General features: G+C 32.8%; 1 protein-coding gene across 1 annotated transcript in view; it reads right to left on the bottom strand.

The window, feature by feature from the left end:
• The window catches only part of LOC145297634 (uncharacterized), a 546,925-nt gene that overhangs the window by 402,682 nt on the left and 125,666 nt on the right, over positions 1 to 18,577 (bottom strand). The window lies entirely within an intron of this gene.

The following is an 18,577-nucleotide window of genomic DNA, read 5'->3' as shown; positions in this document are numbered from 1 at the left end:
AACAGCCGTTTATCATTGATTTTTGTTGGTAGAAACAAACGGTGGCAATAATCCTCTTCAAGGTTCCAGCATTCTTCGCACTTTTCCATTGGAGGTCTGGAAGATGCTTTCTTTCTTCAGTCTTCGCACCATCCTTGATCGTTTTCGATTATTTGGTGTTGCGCCAGGTTATGTGGACATTACAATTTTTCTATTTGTTAAGGGGATACGTTTAAATTATATATATTCGGTTTACGTGTTTCCATGTGGATTTATTTCTTTTTAAATCTGTATCAGTTTGTATACACCAACTCATTGCCATTTCTGTGATCACGAGATAAGGAGGTAGTGTGATAGACATAGAGAGGAACTACCTCAGAAACGGGCGAGAATCAGAAAAAGAAAAAAAAAGGCGCCAAGATGGCATTTGTTGTCTTTTAAAGCCCCCGGGCACGCGTAGATCTCGAGCAGTCTCGTTTTGTATATGCAAATTGGGTGTGCCTGAAACAATATAAAAGGGCGAGTCGCTGGGAGGAGTGGGAGAAGCGTTTAAGACATGCGAATAGAAAACGCCGACGTATATCTCGTGTTGTGAACAAAGAAGTATACTCGACTCAACTTGTGACTAACGAACCCCTGCTTGACGTTTTAACTAAAACGTTTCGTTGCTTTTCGTTAGACAAAGACTTCTGAGACAATCAATGTGTTCTTTCATTCATTTTACGATAATCTTCTCGCCAAAAAATCAAATTGAAATCTGCGAAATCAATCTGAGAGATTTTATAAATATGTATCTTCGATCCCTGGCAATATTCTAAGCATATAAGGTTGAGAAAATGAACCTTGTATATATTACGTTTATATGAGAGATAAAAAGCTGTACGTAAGACTTACATTATGTTACATTTACCCAACAAACATTTCAGTTGATTCCGTTCTGTTTATGCTAGATTTTTTAATGGTATGATATTTGGGGGGGATCGCTTCTGACAAAGCATAGATAATGTAAAAAACATAATACTAATACTTTGAGATCACAAATAACAGAACGATAAGAGTTATGACGAGATTCTGGCCCAGATTGCAGGAATACTTTCGCCTAGCTGAAAATAAAACAATGGCAGATATTCTATGCTCCTTTTTTTCAAATGAGAAGGCGAAACAATATTACATTCAATCATATAACATACTTTACAAATAAGGTGTAAATGCAAGAGTTAAAACAGGCTAAAAACTATACAGAAAGATTTAATAATAATTAAGCATAAACTTAAAGAGGTGGAAATCGGGTCTGTTAGTGATTATAACAAATCATTTATATTTTAGGGTTTCCGACATAATGTTTTAATTTCCTTATACAATAACAAGTAATATTAATAGGTGTAGTGTTTAAATATTTAAAATTAGTTAACATACGATATTAAATCTATTATTTGCTCAATGTGACGAGGGAAGAAGTATGACGTGACCGTCCCAGGGAGAGATTAGACTCCCAGCGCGCGGTGGGAGGGTCAAGACTCCCGAAGTGCTGGAGGAGCCGGGCAGATATGATTTCCTTATTCTTTAATTATCTTTTTTGTGCGAGGGCAACAGACCTTGCTGGGAGGAAGATTGGATTTGTAAATTTCATTGTTTTATTTAAAGTCGACAACTCAATGTCACTTTGAGAAAAGGTAACGAAAATATAATTTCGCTTTCGATGCCAACGAATGATGAGTCAAGGGTAGAGGAGAAATGTTTAGCCTTTGAGTACAATTACACCGAACCGTGGTTACGAGCTTAACCTTTTGGTTGTGAGAACGGCGCCAGCAATCCACATGTGCAACCGGGAAAGATAGGGCCTCCTCTACAGGTAACGTAACTAGCGGCGATTCGGCCAGGAAGTGGCACCGGCCCACACCTCAGCTCACTATATGAACGGATCTCAGCGTCGAAACCGCGAGAATGGAGCTTAGTCTTGGAGAGAATCAACCACAGTTGAAGAGTCACCAGCCCTCCTCTTTCCCCACATCATTCCGCCGCTATACCGACAGAGAAATTAATCTATTTGGGACTCAGCAGAGTCTGTCAAGATCAACATTGACCTACGACTAATTGTATATAACTATATATATATTGCATATCTGATCGTGAATTTAATCCGTAGAATAGAGAATTGAGTTTGTCTTTCTTTTGTGTGCATGACATTATTTCCGTTCCAGCACGACAGATCGACGAAGCAGCGGCATATCAACCCGGTCGTGAAATTAAGACCAACCAATCGATTGATGGGTGCTGCCAAACTGAGATGCCTTGCGAAGGACGAAGCATGGGTCAAATTTTATCCGTGACCGAGGATTGACTCTTATGTGACAAAGGGATCCCTTGTGAAGGGGTCGCTTCACAGGTTCACAGAAGTTATCTGAAGAGACATATGAATTCGCCATTAGCAATGAGCATGCACATTTTAAGAAGTTCAGATATATAGTATAGTAAATATAAATTCTGGTTTATTTTATTCGCAGCAAAATGTGTTTAAAAATATCATTCTATATTTTTGTTTGTCTCACATATACGAGTTTGCTAGTCTCAGTATCTTCTAAAATTACAGTTAAGTCATGTGCTCTTTAGAATTTAAAATGAGTTATTTCGTTTCATTTTTCTAACTCGTTGGATTTGTTAGTCTAGTTGTTTTCATAATTTCGCTGTTTATGTTCCTCATTATAATACGTATTCCTTTTCAAGTAGCTTTTTTCAATAAACTGCAGATTTTAAGAACTCTCTCCCTGTTGACCGTTTTCCTCCAAACTATAGACTTTGTTTTTTTCAATAGTTAGTTCAATCGGTATCCAATGCCATTGCGTTAATCATCTACTGCTCTTTATTCATCTCTCGAATGATTTTTAGAAAAATATAGGATTTCAAACAAGAACATATTTGTTGACGCCCATGTTGTAGAATACGATAGAAACATACGCTGTTTGTATTATTTAGATCAATCTGACTACGGGTTTCATCATCAGTGTGATTTTCATGTTTCGGTCGATGCGACCTCCGACTTTCTTCAGGTATATCTTCCCATACTCGATGAATGTTGTTTTTGTTTCTACAAGTGTTAAAGAAGTTATTAATAGAGAGAATAATCAACATTTCAGTAGTTTCACAGCCAACGAATTTTGTTGATAAAAATGAATACCCGTTTTATTAACATAAACCCGGTATTCATTTTTTATCAACAAGATATATATAAAGATTAATTAACGGTTATCTTCTTATATAACAACACCTTGGGCGGAAACAATTGTACGCATGTGTGAGGCCAATAAAAGAAAAACAAACTTTCCGAAATTGTAAATACTTGTTTATCTATCCCTATTAATGTGGTATCTTAAACTTATATATATATATATATATATATATATATATATATATATATATATATATATATATATATACTTGTCAGTTAGTTCTGAATAACTAACGACATACCTCTGAGAAAGTTGTGTTCTTGAATGGAGACAGAGAATAAAAAGATTGTTTTAATTCAGCATTTTAAATGTTAATGTGTTTATAAATCGTAGGGTCAGAAAAAACAGGAGAGGACGAATGGGAAGCAAGAAACGTATTGGAAAAAGGAGAGAAGAAAGAGAAAGAGAAAAATAGAAGAAGTTTAAAAAGAAGGAAATATAAAGTAGAAAATGACCCAACCTTTACATCCATGCATACACAAAGATCCGATAGGCAAATGTCTCTATATAAAACTATATATATATATATATATATATATATATATATATATATATATATATATATATATATATATATATATATAATGTAAAACCTGGTTAAGAGAGCTTTGCTATCGGCAAAAGATACGCTAATGAACATACAGTCTTGCTCTAGGGTCGCAAATTTTTATCTGGCTTTACTTGATATGCCGTTTATATCTGAGAACATAATCCAATATCTATAATTATTTATTTATCCTTTTTATATCAACAAATTAAAAAAATTGAATTAATATATTAAAATACAAATGAAAATGATATCATTTGCCTATTTCAAAAATGGTATAAACTATGCATGAAAATATATTACACGTATGTTCGATTATCATTGTTAACCTGTTCACCTAGGGCCGAGAAAAAAGATCGTCTGTCTCCTATTATAAATACACTAATTGCCCGTCGCTTAAATTTAACATCTGAGTGACATCTGTAAGTGCACTGATTGTATGGATGACTTCTATGAATAGCCACTCTTGTTACTTGAATTCCCGATTGTGTGTTTTCTGTGTTTCTAATTAATTCCAACATGCTTAATAAAAGCGTGCTCGAAGAATTCAACTGCTGTTGGGAATAAAGTGAAATTATATTTTCATTTAACCAATAATTAACCAAATTCTCGCATCGCTTTTTAAAGCTTGTGAATGAAACCAAAAATAACAAATGGAATAAACATTGCATAGAAATATCCATTGTATGCTTGTGTATGTCCGTATTGCGATATCACTTGTATGTCCGTATTGCGATATCACTTGACTCAGTATTGTTTAAAGATTAACCCAATTGAAATCAATTGCTTTATTGCGATTTCCGTTTATTTTGGTCAAAGAGGCGTATGTGACTCAGACAAATGTTGCAGAGGGCAGTCTCGTAAGACTATGTCCTTAGAATATATATTCAGAAGAGGTAGAAGCTGAAATAAGAAAGGGGTCTTTGCGTGATGTGCTAAAGATGTGGAATTTGATTAAATACTTTTAGAGAATTGGAGATGTAAAGGTAGAAGGGGATAAGAAGAACATGAGATAGTAACATTAACGACGATGACTAAAAATGAAACTACAGGATTATTTTTAAATGCGAAGTGGGTATATAAGACGATTTAAAAGTGCAGTTAAAAGAAAGAAAACAAAGAACTAGACAAAAAGGGAAAAGAGCAAGAAGACAGAAGTGAAATGATAGTCGGAAGCAAAAACAAAAGAAAGATATAGAAGTAATAGCTGAAAATGAAATTAAAATAAAAAGAAACAAATAGAAAGGAAAAAAGAAAAAGAAGAAAGTAAATAAAAAAATAAATAAGCAACCTCATAAAATTTGGTGAGTGTGAACTTTACTGTGGAAACTCCTAAATATAAAAGAAAAAGAACAGAATGGAAAAAGAAACAACGAGGAAAATAAACCAATAAAAGAAGAAAAATTAGCACGGCATTTGTCTGTAAAAAATCTTTTTACAAAGGCTAAATTTCATCAACTTTAAATAACAATTAAATTGATAATATATTTAAGTTAAGCCTTTTGGAATTATTATTTCCGATATCGATTTTCTTTTAGAAACGGTAAGAGTTACTTCCCCTGATATGTTTTTCTAAACTGAATATATATATATATATATATATATATATATATATATATATATATACTAGCGGGGGTACCCGGCGTTGCCCGAGTGTTTGTTTCCGGGACGGGGGGGGGAGTTTAAAAAAATGTTATGGTAGGTAAGTAGGAGGATCAAACCCGGAGTCATGAGTAAAAGTAGGAAAATAAAGTGTGAAAAAACAAAAAAAAAACAAAAAAAAACATCTGCAACGTTAACAGTTCGGCCACCAAGAAAAGTCCATTCCAGTTGTTTAGGGGAAAAAAAAAACACTATGGTAGGTCGGCGCGAACGTGAAAATATAATGTGAATTGTCCAGCACCCTAACCACTACACCACAGAGCTCTGCAGCTTAGTTTAGTGATTTTATATAACTTGACATGATAGAACTACGAAGCCAAACCGGTGTTCTCTTCTCAACTGTTCCTTGTGAACGATCTCCAAACGGTGTTAAGTGGTGGCAGGGGGAGGAGGAATTTTTAAGAGAGAAAATATTTTACCACTTCCATTGATCTTAACCGATTTTGGCCGTGACTTCTCAGCAGAAAAAGTATAGAAATCTAAGATTATCGAGGAATTTGAGAACTAATAAGCCTATAACAAACCTCAGATATTGTTCTGCCGTTTGTGCATAATGTATTTGCATGAAATATCTTGATTTTTAATCCTATTAAGGTCAAAATCCCACGGGAAAAAATGAGTTCATTTTATTTATATAGATAGAAAAAAATGAGTTCATTTTATTTATATAGAAAGAAAGAAAGAATAGATAGATAGATAAGATATATATATATATATATATATATATATATATATATATATATATATATATATATATATATAGCGCTAACCAGGAAAATTAGATTAGATCTATATATTCCTTTTGCTAACGGTTTTTTTTTTCCTCTGAGCAGAAGAGCATATCTTTGAACTTCATGAGATAATGAATTTTTCTCACGTTTTCTCGCATTCCTTGTTTTTAATAAAATATTTTGAATTTAATTCTACAATATTGTGACGTCAATTACGTACACCCCCCACACATATATATATATATATTTCTATACATATATTTATATATAGATATGTATAGATTTTCAATGTTTATTTAAACGATGATCAATATCAATATATATATATATCAATATATATATATATCAATATATATATATATATATATATATATATATCTTGGTGAATTAGATAAAAGAGTATCAAGACAATGAGGAAAATTGCTATGGTAGGTCATATTATGTCTACTTTATCCGTCTGTCAATACACTTTACTAATATCATTCAACCACGTAACCTACTTAAAATATACTCAATATATTAAACAAATTAGAATTCTAAATTTCAGTTCAAGTTTAACGTTAGAAACAAACACAAACGCATATAATTAATAAATAGGTGTAGTGTGGTAATGTACGTGCAAATAATGAACTGACTTAACGTATTTATATATTTTTACCTCGCTTATATTTGTTTCAGAACAATTTGTTCTATCAGATAAATTAATTACTTCCTGGACGGAAGTTATTTGTCTAATAGGTGACGGGCAATAGAATAAGATATGCGCTTCCTTGAGACACTTTAATGAATTAATAGACCAAAGGATCCCGTCTAATGAAGACAGCAAAGCAACCCCGTAGACATTCGGTCAACGGCGGTTATTTGAATTTAATGAGTGTCTCCTCTTGGGCGCTTTTCAAGTTTATTAAGGTAAATTAGGTCAGGCAATGATCTTATTCGTTTTCATTTCGTTTTCATGCCAAGAAACATGAAGCCGGGAAATTTTGATTGCGAATCGAATCAGCAAAACCGTGAGGGGATACATCTGTTCATTTTGAAAAACGGTCAATTAAGACGAATCAGAAGTTGAGATAACAGAAGTCAAAGTTCGAAGAATAAGAAACGGCGGACCTGAAAAATCTTACTCCCTCTCAATATTTTTATATTTTATTTTTGTCAGCGGATTATTTTCGAATGGATAATAGTCTACCAGATTATCAAAAGGATGATAAAAATGTCAGCATTTTAATATTTGCAGGAGTGCTCAATTTCTGATGTGACCATATAGTAAATAGATCATCAATTTTAAAACCACTCGATGTTCTTAGGCCAACTTTCGCGAATTTATTTTTTTGCTTTTAAATAGTTTAGCTTTTTTCAACATTTGTCTGTAAAAATATCTTTTTTACAAAGGCCTGACTGTTTTGTAAAATTAGGCCTAAAAATGTCGAATTGTTCGAAAATGGATGATTGATTTACTAGAGCTTGCCATTAGAAACTGACCTTCAAATATTTAGATATTAACACTTCATATATTTTTTAATAATTTAATAAACTAAAGCCCATTCGATAATAAGCCGCTCAAAAAAAAATAAATAAATAAAAAACATGAAAATAAAAAAGAGAGTGAGCTAAGATGCATTTTCTATTCACATAAAAACAAGTTGATCAACGATTATCCCCTGAAGGGTTTCTAAATATATTTTAATAACACAAAAACACGCTCAAATATAACTTAGTTTTGGGGTTCATTTCTTTATTTTTTTAAGTAGTGTTTTCTGTTCTCTGCCGCAGTACAAATTGTTCTGTAAGGCTTAAGTTTAAAATACCATTTTCATTTATCTGCTTTGGCTAGACTTGATATATGGTTTTCACTTGCTTACGTTTTAAATAGCATTTTGTTGATCAGTAACAGCTAAGTTTTAAAATTAATTTTTATTGGTAATACGGTTAAGTCTTACGCAGCGTTTCCCTGTATAGTCATACTGAAGTTGAAATAAATTTGTTGTTGCTCTCTTCACCTTCAGTTTGAAATATCGTTTTTGTCAGCTTGCAGATTTAAATTTTAAATAGCATTTTTGTGGTCTGTCACAGTGAAGTTTGAAATCTCATTTTTATTGGTCTGTCACATTTAAGGTTAATGTGTAATGGTTTGGGTTGAAGATATTTATTTGTCTGTCACATTTAATTTAATATATTATTTACATGTGTCTGTCACGGTTCATTAGCAATTTAGTTTGTAGTCACGCTTAAATTAGAAATAATATTTTTATTGATCGATAATGGTTTTGTCAGAGATAGATCTTGGTTCGGCTTGCTAGGGTTAAATTTGAAGTAGCATATTCTGTGGTCTGTCACTGTGAAATTTGAAACACAGTTTTCATCGATTTGTTACATTCTCTCAAAAATAGTGTTATAACGATTAATATTATATTCTACACAAAATCAGGTAATTATCTGCAGTCTGTTATGGTTTGTTATGAAAATATTTAAATGTTTATTCATTGTTTTGTTTTAAATGAATTATTCATGATGGAATATAAATGTCAGACATACATCGTTGATAGCATTTACGTTAGTCTGTCACGGTTAAATCTAAAAGAGTATTTTTTATCCGGTAAGGCGATCTCTGAAATGGGTGTGCATTAAGAATATCCGGCCTGGTTAAATTTAAGGAATGGTCAGAAGCCGATTGCCGTCGTGCCAAAGTGAACTTTGACGCTTGACAATTCTTTAGTCTCCAGTTTAAAACCAAGCCTCCAATTTGGGCGAGACGAGATAGCGGACTTCCATTGAATCCACCAATCATCAAAGATTATCATTAAAGCGAGGACGCCGGGAATTCTAACGACGTGGTTAATGTTGGTACGACGTTGGGTCGTCTTCGTTTCGATTCACGGTGATTGAGTTATGTCTGTCAAAAGCTGAAAACGTTCGAAGTTTGTTTCAGAATAAGAATGTGATCGATGGGAGGATATAAAACCAAAACAGAAAACGTCATGGCAATTCCATTCGAATGGTCGTCGGTTGCAGATGACACATCAGGAGCTAATAAAATCAATGTCAAGTACTATTGACTGTTGATGGGCTCGCAGGCGCTTCACCTTTGCATCATCACTGAATCTCCTTCTCACTAACAAACTAATTCTTGATCTATTTTTTCTGCTTTACTTTCTTGCGATAATTTTCCCTTTCTCTTCTAATTTGTTTCCTTAATTTTTGTTTTCGTTTTTGTTGGTGTTCTTTTTCTTTATTTTACTTTTTCTTTCATTTTGATGCCTGGATTATATATATATATATATATATATATATATATATATATATATATATATATATATATGTATATATATATACATATATATATATATAATTTGACTCTTTTTCAAAGTGTTTTTTAACATGTTTTATTAACTGTTTGCTCATATATATATATATATATATATATATATATATATATATAAATTTTTTTCTTTATGTTACTTTTTCTTCTTTTTGATGCCTGGATTATATATATATATATATATATATATATATATATATATATATATAAATTCGTATTCCTGTCTGTTTGTGTGCTTGTTTGTTCACAATTCGATTAATATATACAAAGGATCCATTGCTTTAATATTTCATTCATTTCTATATATAGTATGATCTTTTCAAAATATACGATTATGAGTTCACCTCATTTGCATACTATATTAGGGAAAATCTATTTGACTAAATAGCTGTATGTTAGTTAAAAGTTTTAGCAGGAGGGTTGCTTTAAGTGTTCTATTTAAAATTGTTATTTCATCAACTTTATATAACAATTATATTGATAACAAATTTAAGCCTTTTCGAATTATTATTTCCGATATCGATTTTCTTTTAGAAACGGTACGAGTTAGTTCCCCTAATGTGTTTTTCTAAACTGAATATATATATATATATATATATATATATATATATATAGTAGAAATGATAATCAATAAAAGCTGAAGAAATTGCTCAATGCTGTTGTAGAGCAAATATGCGATTTATTTTTTATTACCCTATCTTTCTGTTAAGTTACATTATTGTTTCAGCTACCCGGCCGTTTTTTTTTAGCCGTCTGTAGCTTCCTCAAACTTTTACAGAAATTTTCGTTGTTATAGGATGAAAGAATAGAATTATAACCTTTTAAACGCCAGCAGAACTACAAATATGAGCATTTCAATGTTTACAAAGGAAAATAGATTACGATATGTTCAGTTAAGTCAGTCAGGGAGCCAGCCAGAAGAGTTAGGAGTTGACAGAAAACTGGGAGAGATAAGTAAGCCGAAGGCCCTTTTATGAAGCTAACGAAAAAGAAAGACGATACAATCTAATTCTGCAAGACATCGAATACCTGATCATCAGCTCATTCCAGCTGACATAAACGTCTTCATGTTATAAGTAAGCCTTTGTCTTTGTTTGCCATCCACCGAAAGGTAATGAGTTTTGTCTATCGTATTTGTAAATGAACATTATATGAACCACTCTTCTAAAGTGTTGTCGGTTTCTCACTATGAATAATGTATTTCCTTTTGCGTATGAAAAAGAACTGTCCATGTCTCTCTTGATATCTATTATAATTGTCACCACCGTTGTCGCTGTATACGATAAATGTATACTTGTTTCATCCTCCGTTATATGTTTTGTTTCCATCATGTACGCCGCAACACACACACATACGCACACACACACATATATATATATATATATATATATATATATATATATATATATATATATATATATATATACAGCTAGAAAAGCAGCTTCATCGTGGCGGAAGTTTACAGTAAAATCAGATTTAAAATAGAGATACTATTTATACAATGTTCTTCTTTTATTTAAAAATCGCATCAAACAATGTAGCCTATAATACTTGTATGACCATACTTTCTTACAGCACACACACATGCACACACACACACACATATATATATGTATATATATTATATATATATATATATATATATATATATATATATATATATATGAAAATACACGACATGATGAAAAGTAACTAACAAAGGAAACACCTAGAGATCAACTTACTCTAAGGACGGAACACACTATCTGTATAAACTCCCAGTTTCCTGTCCCGTGTAATTATTTTACTATTACTTCGCATGTATTTGCGAACTCCTTGAGCGTGAAAGAGCTAGTGTCCATGGTTATTTGACATTAGATATGTATTAAACGATCATATATATATATATATATATATATATATATATATATATATATATATATATATATAAGGGATAGATGATCGTTTAATACCTATCTAAGTAATGTCATATAACCATGGAAACTAGCTATACATATATATATATATATATATATATAATTTCACAGCTACATATATATATATATAATGCCGAGATAAACGGAGAGCACATACAACACCTAAAAGTCCCAAATAATCACCCAGTTGGTACTGACCAGGTTCAACGTTGCTTAACTTCGGTCATCCAGCAGAAACCGGTGTGTGAACGTGATTATGCCGTATAATATATATATATATATATATATATATATATATTTATATATATATACTTATTTATTGTTAAATAAACATGTTTACTTCCCGCTGCTACAAACAGCTATTTGTTTCAATCAAACAGCAGATATCATCAGGCAACGACTTGACTATTCAAAGGTTGAACATTTGAATAGTCAAGTCGCTGCCTGATGATATCTGTTGTTTGATTGAAACAAATCGCTGTTTGTAGCAGCGGGATGTAAACATGTTTATTTAACAATAAATAAATATTATTAGCTCTTTTTTATTGAGCACTATCTTACAACCTCGTTGAATTCACTAGTTTATTACTTTTGAATAACAAAAACCCGAGTATATATATATGTGTGTGTGTGTGTGTGTGTGTGTGTGTGTGCGTGCGTGTGTGTGTGTGTGTTAGTGGTACAAAATTTTATTAAAGTTTTAAAAATGATAAGTGGAGCTATTATTAGAATTTGAAGGAAGATCGAGGGCGGAGAAAAGAATAAATACACACGAAAAATAGTCAAAACGCTAATCGACTAAAATAAAATAAAAAAAAAAAAATAACTCCGAGATACCTTTCGTCCGACACTTGTCAAGAGATTACATCGGCAGCGATTTAAATAAAATAATTCTCATATAATTGAAAATGGAGGCGAAGGGAGGGGTGAAACCAGAAAAAAATCATAAAAATACACGGCGTGAATTAAATGACTGAATAAACCGTGCTATATCGTTCATATTTCAGAACCTAGGACGAACTAAAAAAAAAAAAAATGAATTAATTAACTTGCCTGCAAATAAGTGCAGAAACAAGAAATAATGACGCAATGTCGGCATTTTTTTCTTTTTTGGTAAATCAGAGCTCTTTAAACAGGTCATATTTATGCGACAGCTCCTTTTGCCTACAGAGCGATGGTTTGCGCATTAGTACAGTTACGGCCTCTAAAATATTGAGATGCTCTTTGGAACGGGCCTTGTGTACAATGTGAAAACAGCCACCCGAATACGCTTCACCACATTCTTTATTATCATACAACTGCGCACCAATTGATGACTCATGAATAGGTGAGCGCCCGGATGTACTTCGTAAATGCCCGGATGTGTTCTGTGAACGCCTTGATGTGTTCAACGGTGTGTTTATTCTAAACCCCCGGGACTTTCGAAAACACGCAGTGACATGCTGTGCCAATCTGAGTCCCAGCGGTTGAAACGTACGACCCACATAGTCAGCATCACACATTTGAATTGATATACAACTAAACTTTTTTGTAGTGTGGGAAGTGTACCTTTCTTAAAAGCTGGGAAGGCAGTTTTCGCAAGAATATCAGTTATCTTCTTCAATTCTTTATCAAGTTTGCTAGTCGAGCAAATCATGAGGGCACGGTGGACCAAAGTCTTGATGAAACTGATTTTTCTCCTGGTAGGGACAAAAAAATCCAAAATAATATACAGCCCTTTAAATGTCGGTTTCCTGTATACAGTTGTACTAAACTGATTCTCTGTCTTTTCTACAAGGACGTCCAAAAAGGGTAAAGGGTAATTTTGCTCTTCCTCCATAGTGAACTTGAGTGCAGAGTGGAGACTTAAAAATCACGAAAAAATCACTTACTTCGCCGCGAGATTTGAAAATGACAAAATTGTCATCCACGTAACGCCAATAACGGAGAGGTCTAGAGACCCGAGTGAAGAGTAAGGATTCCTGAATGCCTAGGAAAATATTAGCTAAGATAGCACCCAGGGGACTATCCATTTCCACCCGTCGACCTGTTGATACATTACATCATTAAAGCTGAAGCAAACCGACTTGGTGTCTTGTTCTATTAGTTCCAGAAAAATATTTTCAGGAAAAGTTGGAGGGGTTAGTGTGCTTCGATAAAGCATGTCAGCACATATTTTAATGGTCTCCTCAAGGGGTACATTTGTGAACAAGTTGGTAACCCCGAAAGAACATAGAAAGTTTGTTTGTGAATTACGATCCAGTTCCCGCATTGTAGCAGCGAAACGAAAATAATCCACAATGCAATTACTTGAAACCTTTTTTTATTACAGGAACAAGGATCTCAGAAAACCATTTGGCCAATTCATGTTGAGGTGAGCCAATCATGGAAAGAATGCGTCTTAAAGGGACACCATACTTGTGGATCTTCGGAAGCCGTACCTGCTAGGTCGCTGTTAACCCACAGGTCGGATCTTTTCATAAGTATCCTTATTAATAAATTTATTCCTATGTAATTGAAGGAAGCATTTCTAAAGTTTCAGTTCCGTGTTCGAAATGCTATTAACTGATATGTCGCCAAGCCTCTTACATTTGTATTCCTCGTTTAGAATATCCAACATTTTCCTTATATAATCATTCGTACTGAGATTGACCACACCAGCACCCTTATCCGGCTTAGTAATATAAATACTCTTATTAGCCTTCAGGGGCTTGGCATCTTGATAATGAATCTTGGTCCATGTAAACTCATGAGTACTGACAGAGGAATTAGTGAACTTAGTCGCCAGTTCAGCTAACCTGCCTTCATATATATCATTGGACCGTGGTTCATGATGTTTGAGCTGTGAGTTTAATATCTCAAATTCGGCAAAAGTACTTTATATATAACGGCGTATTCATTCATTTAATTAACCCCGTGTAGTTTTATAATTTTGGGGGGGTTTCACCCCTCACTTCGTCTCCATTTTCACTTATGTGTAAATTGTTTTAATTTAATAACTGCTGACGTAATCTATTGACGGAGGAAAGGTACCTCGATGTTGTTTTTTTTTTTTTTATTTTAGTCGAACAGTCTTTTGACTATTTTCGTGTCTATTTACTTTTTTCTCCGCCTTCGATCTTCTTCCGAATTCTAATAATGACTCCACTTATCCTATTTAAAACTTTATATATATATATATATGTATATATATATATATATATAATAGTCATTAGTAAAAACCTAAGGAGAGTGTTTTTATTTCCGTTACACATGTTTCAGTTACCGAATCGTATCAAAGATCCAGTATTTTTATCAGACGTTTTTTTTTTTTTTACAGAAATGATAATTATGATAAGGACAAACGATGTTAGAAGAAGCAAAAGAAAGGGGAGAAGAATTTCAAATCTAAATACACAACAGTTCAGTTTTAAGACTTAAGTAACATTAGAAAGTGATAAAGGGCGACGGAGAGCTTTAAATAATCAACCAGACATGGATAGGAATAGAGGAAAGGGGGAGAGAGATAAATGGTGGAAAAGGAGAGCGTAAGATTGGTGAAACTTTGAAAGTGGGGTGGGAGGTGAGAGAAATAGAGGGATAAGAACTAAAAGGAGAGGAAGAGAGACATGCAGTTAAGGATGTGGCGCTAACTTGTCGACTGTAGGTAGCTATAGCGGTTAGTCGGTGGATACATGTCATATGGAGTTTAACACGTTAAAGAGCTATGCAGTTTGTGCCGGGGGCGTTGTTTGCAATAACTAAGATGCGTCCTCTCAAAGCAAGCTTAATTTCATCCAACTTAAGTGCATTTATCTATTTATTTTGACTATAAAAGGCATCTAAGAAATTAAGTAAATTACAAATTGCAAGATACGAATTGAATGAATATAAAGGATATGAAACTATGAAAATATGCATGTAGAAAGATATAAAATAATAATAATAATAATAATAATAATAATAATAATAATAATAATAATAATAATAATAATAATAATAATAATAATAATATTAAAATAGGTAAAAAAATAATACTTATAAAAGCAAAGGATATGGAATAAGAATCGATTAGTAATTGCATCAATACAATGGGTACAGAATAGAAAAATACAAAATTAAATACAAGTAGAATATATAAATAAGAATAATTAATTAGGCAAACTTAGGCAGATGTATGATAAATTATAATCAAAGGATGTGCAACTAAGCAGAAAAATGGTAATAACAAAGAAATATATATATATATATATATATATATACATATATATATACATATATATATATACATATATATATATATATATATATAAATATTAGTGTTGGGACGATTAATCGGAATCAGTCTCGGAATTGGAAAAGTTTGTACCGATTTACCGATGCCAAAACGATTCTTTTAAGTATCATTTTTTATGAGATTTCGTTCAGAGATTCGTGGCCGTGAAGAACATCAAACAGAACGATGTCGGGAAAAAAAATAGAAAGTAAAAACTTAAAATATCTCCACTTGAAAAAGTTTTCTTTAAAAACCGAATGCTTGTAATGATATAAACAATGTTTATTTACTTAAAACCCCATTCTTCGGCTTTATTAAAACTATTATATTTAAATATTTCAGATGATTTCAACGGGGAAATATCACTTAACCTACAAAAGCTAGTCTACGCAATACTTTCGAACTTACAAACAAATATCTCATTCCATCAGAGATTCGTGGCCGTGAAAATACGAAACGAAAGGATGTTGAAGAAAAAAAACACGTTAAATTTCTCTACTTGAAAAATAGTTTCTTTTAAAACCGAAAATTTGTAATGAAATAAACAACTTGTTTCTTTGCTTAAAAAACTCATTTGTTCGGCTTCATTAACACTTTCATATTTAAATATTTTAAATGATTTCAATGAATAAACAATTAACGTACAAAGACGAGCCTACGCCGTCCCCTCGGAATTACATATTACAGAATTCTCATTTTATTAGATATTCGTAGCCGTGAAAATCACCACACAGAACGATGCCGAAGAAAAATAAATATAACACTTGAAACATCTCTACTTAAAAGGGTTTCTTTGAAAACCGATAATTTGTCATTAAATAAACAATACGCTTATTTGCTTAAAATAGGCATTTGTTCGGCTTCATTAACACTTTCACACACACACACAAACACACACACACATATATGCATACATATATGTGTATATATACATATGAATATATATATACATATATATATACATCTATATATATATATATATATATATATATTAACACATATATATATATATATATATATATATATGACTACTTCATTTAATCACATAAATTAATATAAGAAAGTATAATTTTACGCGTAAAGTTATTTTTTTTACTTCAAACGTGTTCAATACATAGGTAGAGCTAGGTAGTAAGTTATAAAAATATATGGCAGTTAAGCTACACATAATATTCCGCGTTTCCTCCACGCTAGGATTCGTCGGGATTATGCGGAGAGTTGTGGTTGTCTCGCGTTTTTATATACCCACATTCTATTGAGTTTTTAGTTAGCCAATCAGCTTCCTAGTTTCCACCGCTCTCTTCCTAATACACCAATACCCAGGCACTTATAGGACAAAGGCCCAGTTTACTTTGGGTCCAACCCTTCTTTTATGCATGCTTTTTTAACATGAAGCGTAGATATCTAGTAACCTGACCTATTTTAAACCTATGTGTAGTTAAATGTGTTTTTTTTAATATTATGTTAGTTTATATATAATATATGTATATATATATATATAATAATTTATGCATATGTATGTTTATTTTATTTATGTATTTTCTCTTGTTATTGTTAATTTTAAAATTATTTTGTATCGCTCTCCTAGAGCATAGTTTATCCAGTGTACACAGTTGTTCGCTATTTCTCTCCTACAGTTTAATAGATGTTGGGGTTCTTTAAAGTATAGGATAGCAAATTTTTCAGGAAGGGATACTCTGCAATGATCGCATAGGTCCCTGCATGTACAGTAATCAACCGGATTATATCGTGATAGTCGTTTTTAATCGGCATTTGGTAGATTGGATTTCTTAAGGGGGCGGTTCATCAAGGATTTTTTCATGTTGGATTTGAAGATATCCAGGTTGTGGTCTGCTGGGAAACACGCAATCGGAAAAGAGTTCCACAGGCGTGTAGTTCTTAGAAAGAATCATTGCTCATGGAATCTTTTTATGGATTTTGGCACAGTTAAAGAGTGGGGAAATATATTGACAGTGGTTTCAGCTAGGCGGGTGTTAATCAAGAAAGAGTGGCGGGGGGACCAAAGATTGGATCTCAGAAGAGCACTTGCCATGGAAATAGCAGTAAGACAAAAACAAATCGCAACGACCCTTCTGTGGGAAAGAGGTTGCAGGGAAGAGAAAAAGGGCACCCCCACAAAGTTACGAAGTTTATTTTGTACTCTGGCAAGGCAGGATAAACTGCTTCAAGCAGCTCCTTCCCATATATGGCAACAATGCTCCATCTCTGGACGTACTTGGCTTTTGTATAGATAGGGAATTACATCAGCAGTGAGATATCTACTGGAGTAGTAGAAGGATCCCACTATTCTTCCAGCGACCTTGGCAACAGATTTGGTGTAGGTGTTCCATTTCAGATCAAGAGTAAATGTCAAGCCTAGAAGCTTGTCAAAGCATAAAGCTTCTCCAAGACGAGAGCCCTCAATTTCAATTGATGTCAGCTGGTGATCAAAGTGTTGATGATGTAAAGATAGGAGCTTCGTCTTAGATGCATTAAAAGTAACAAGCCACCTCTTCCTCCATTATACCACGCGCCCCAGATCAGAGAAGAGAGAATTAGAGAGGACTTTGTCATTTACGGCCGTTGATGTGCTGCGATAGAAAGTAGTGTCTTCGGCATAGATGTCAACGAATGAACTAAGTATATGTTTATAATATTTATGATAATAATGATAATTAATACAAGTTACGATTAACAAGAGCTTGAGTTCCAAAAATGTAATGATCGAATTTAGGTTAAGTTTAGCATTTGATTAGGAATGCGCTTTTGTAATTAAAATGTGTTTTGACAGTTGATAATGGAAGAGTGAATTTTAAACGAGGATTTTTTATTAATTGTTCGGAAAATGATATACGCGATGATATAAACAATATTGAAAAGTAATAGCAAAAAGTGAACAACGTGAGGAGGCGAACATATTATCGAGGCGCTAGGGTGATTTGTGCGCTCATCAATCATTGAG

Source organism: Euprymna scolopes, chromosome 18 (assembly GCF_053919585.1).
Source record: "Euprymna scolopes isolate OS-2025 chromosome 18, ASM5391958v1, whole genome shotgun sequence".
NCBI lineage: Eukaryota > Metazoa > Mollusca > Cephalopoda > Sepiida > Sepiolidae > Euprymna > Euprymna scolopes.
The sequence above is the reverse complement of the archived record's forward strand: the minus strand, read 5'-3'. Positions and strand labels throughout refer to the sequence as shown.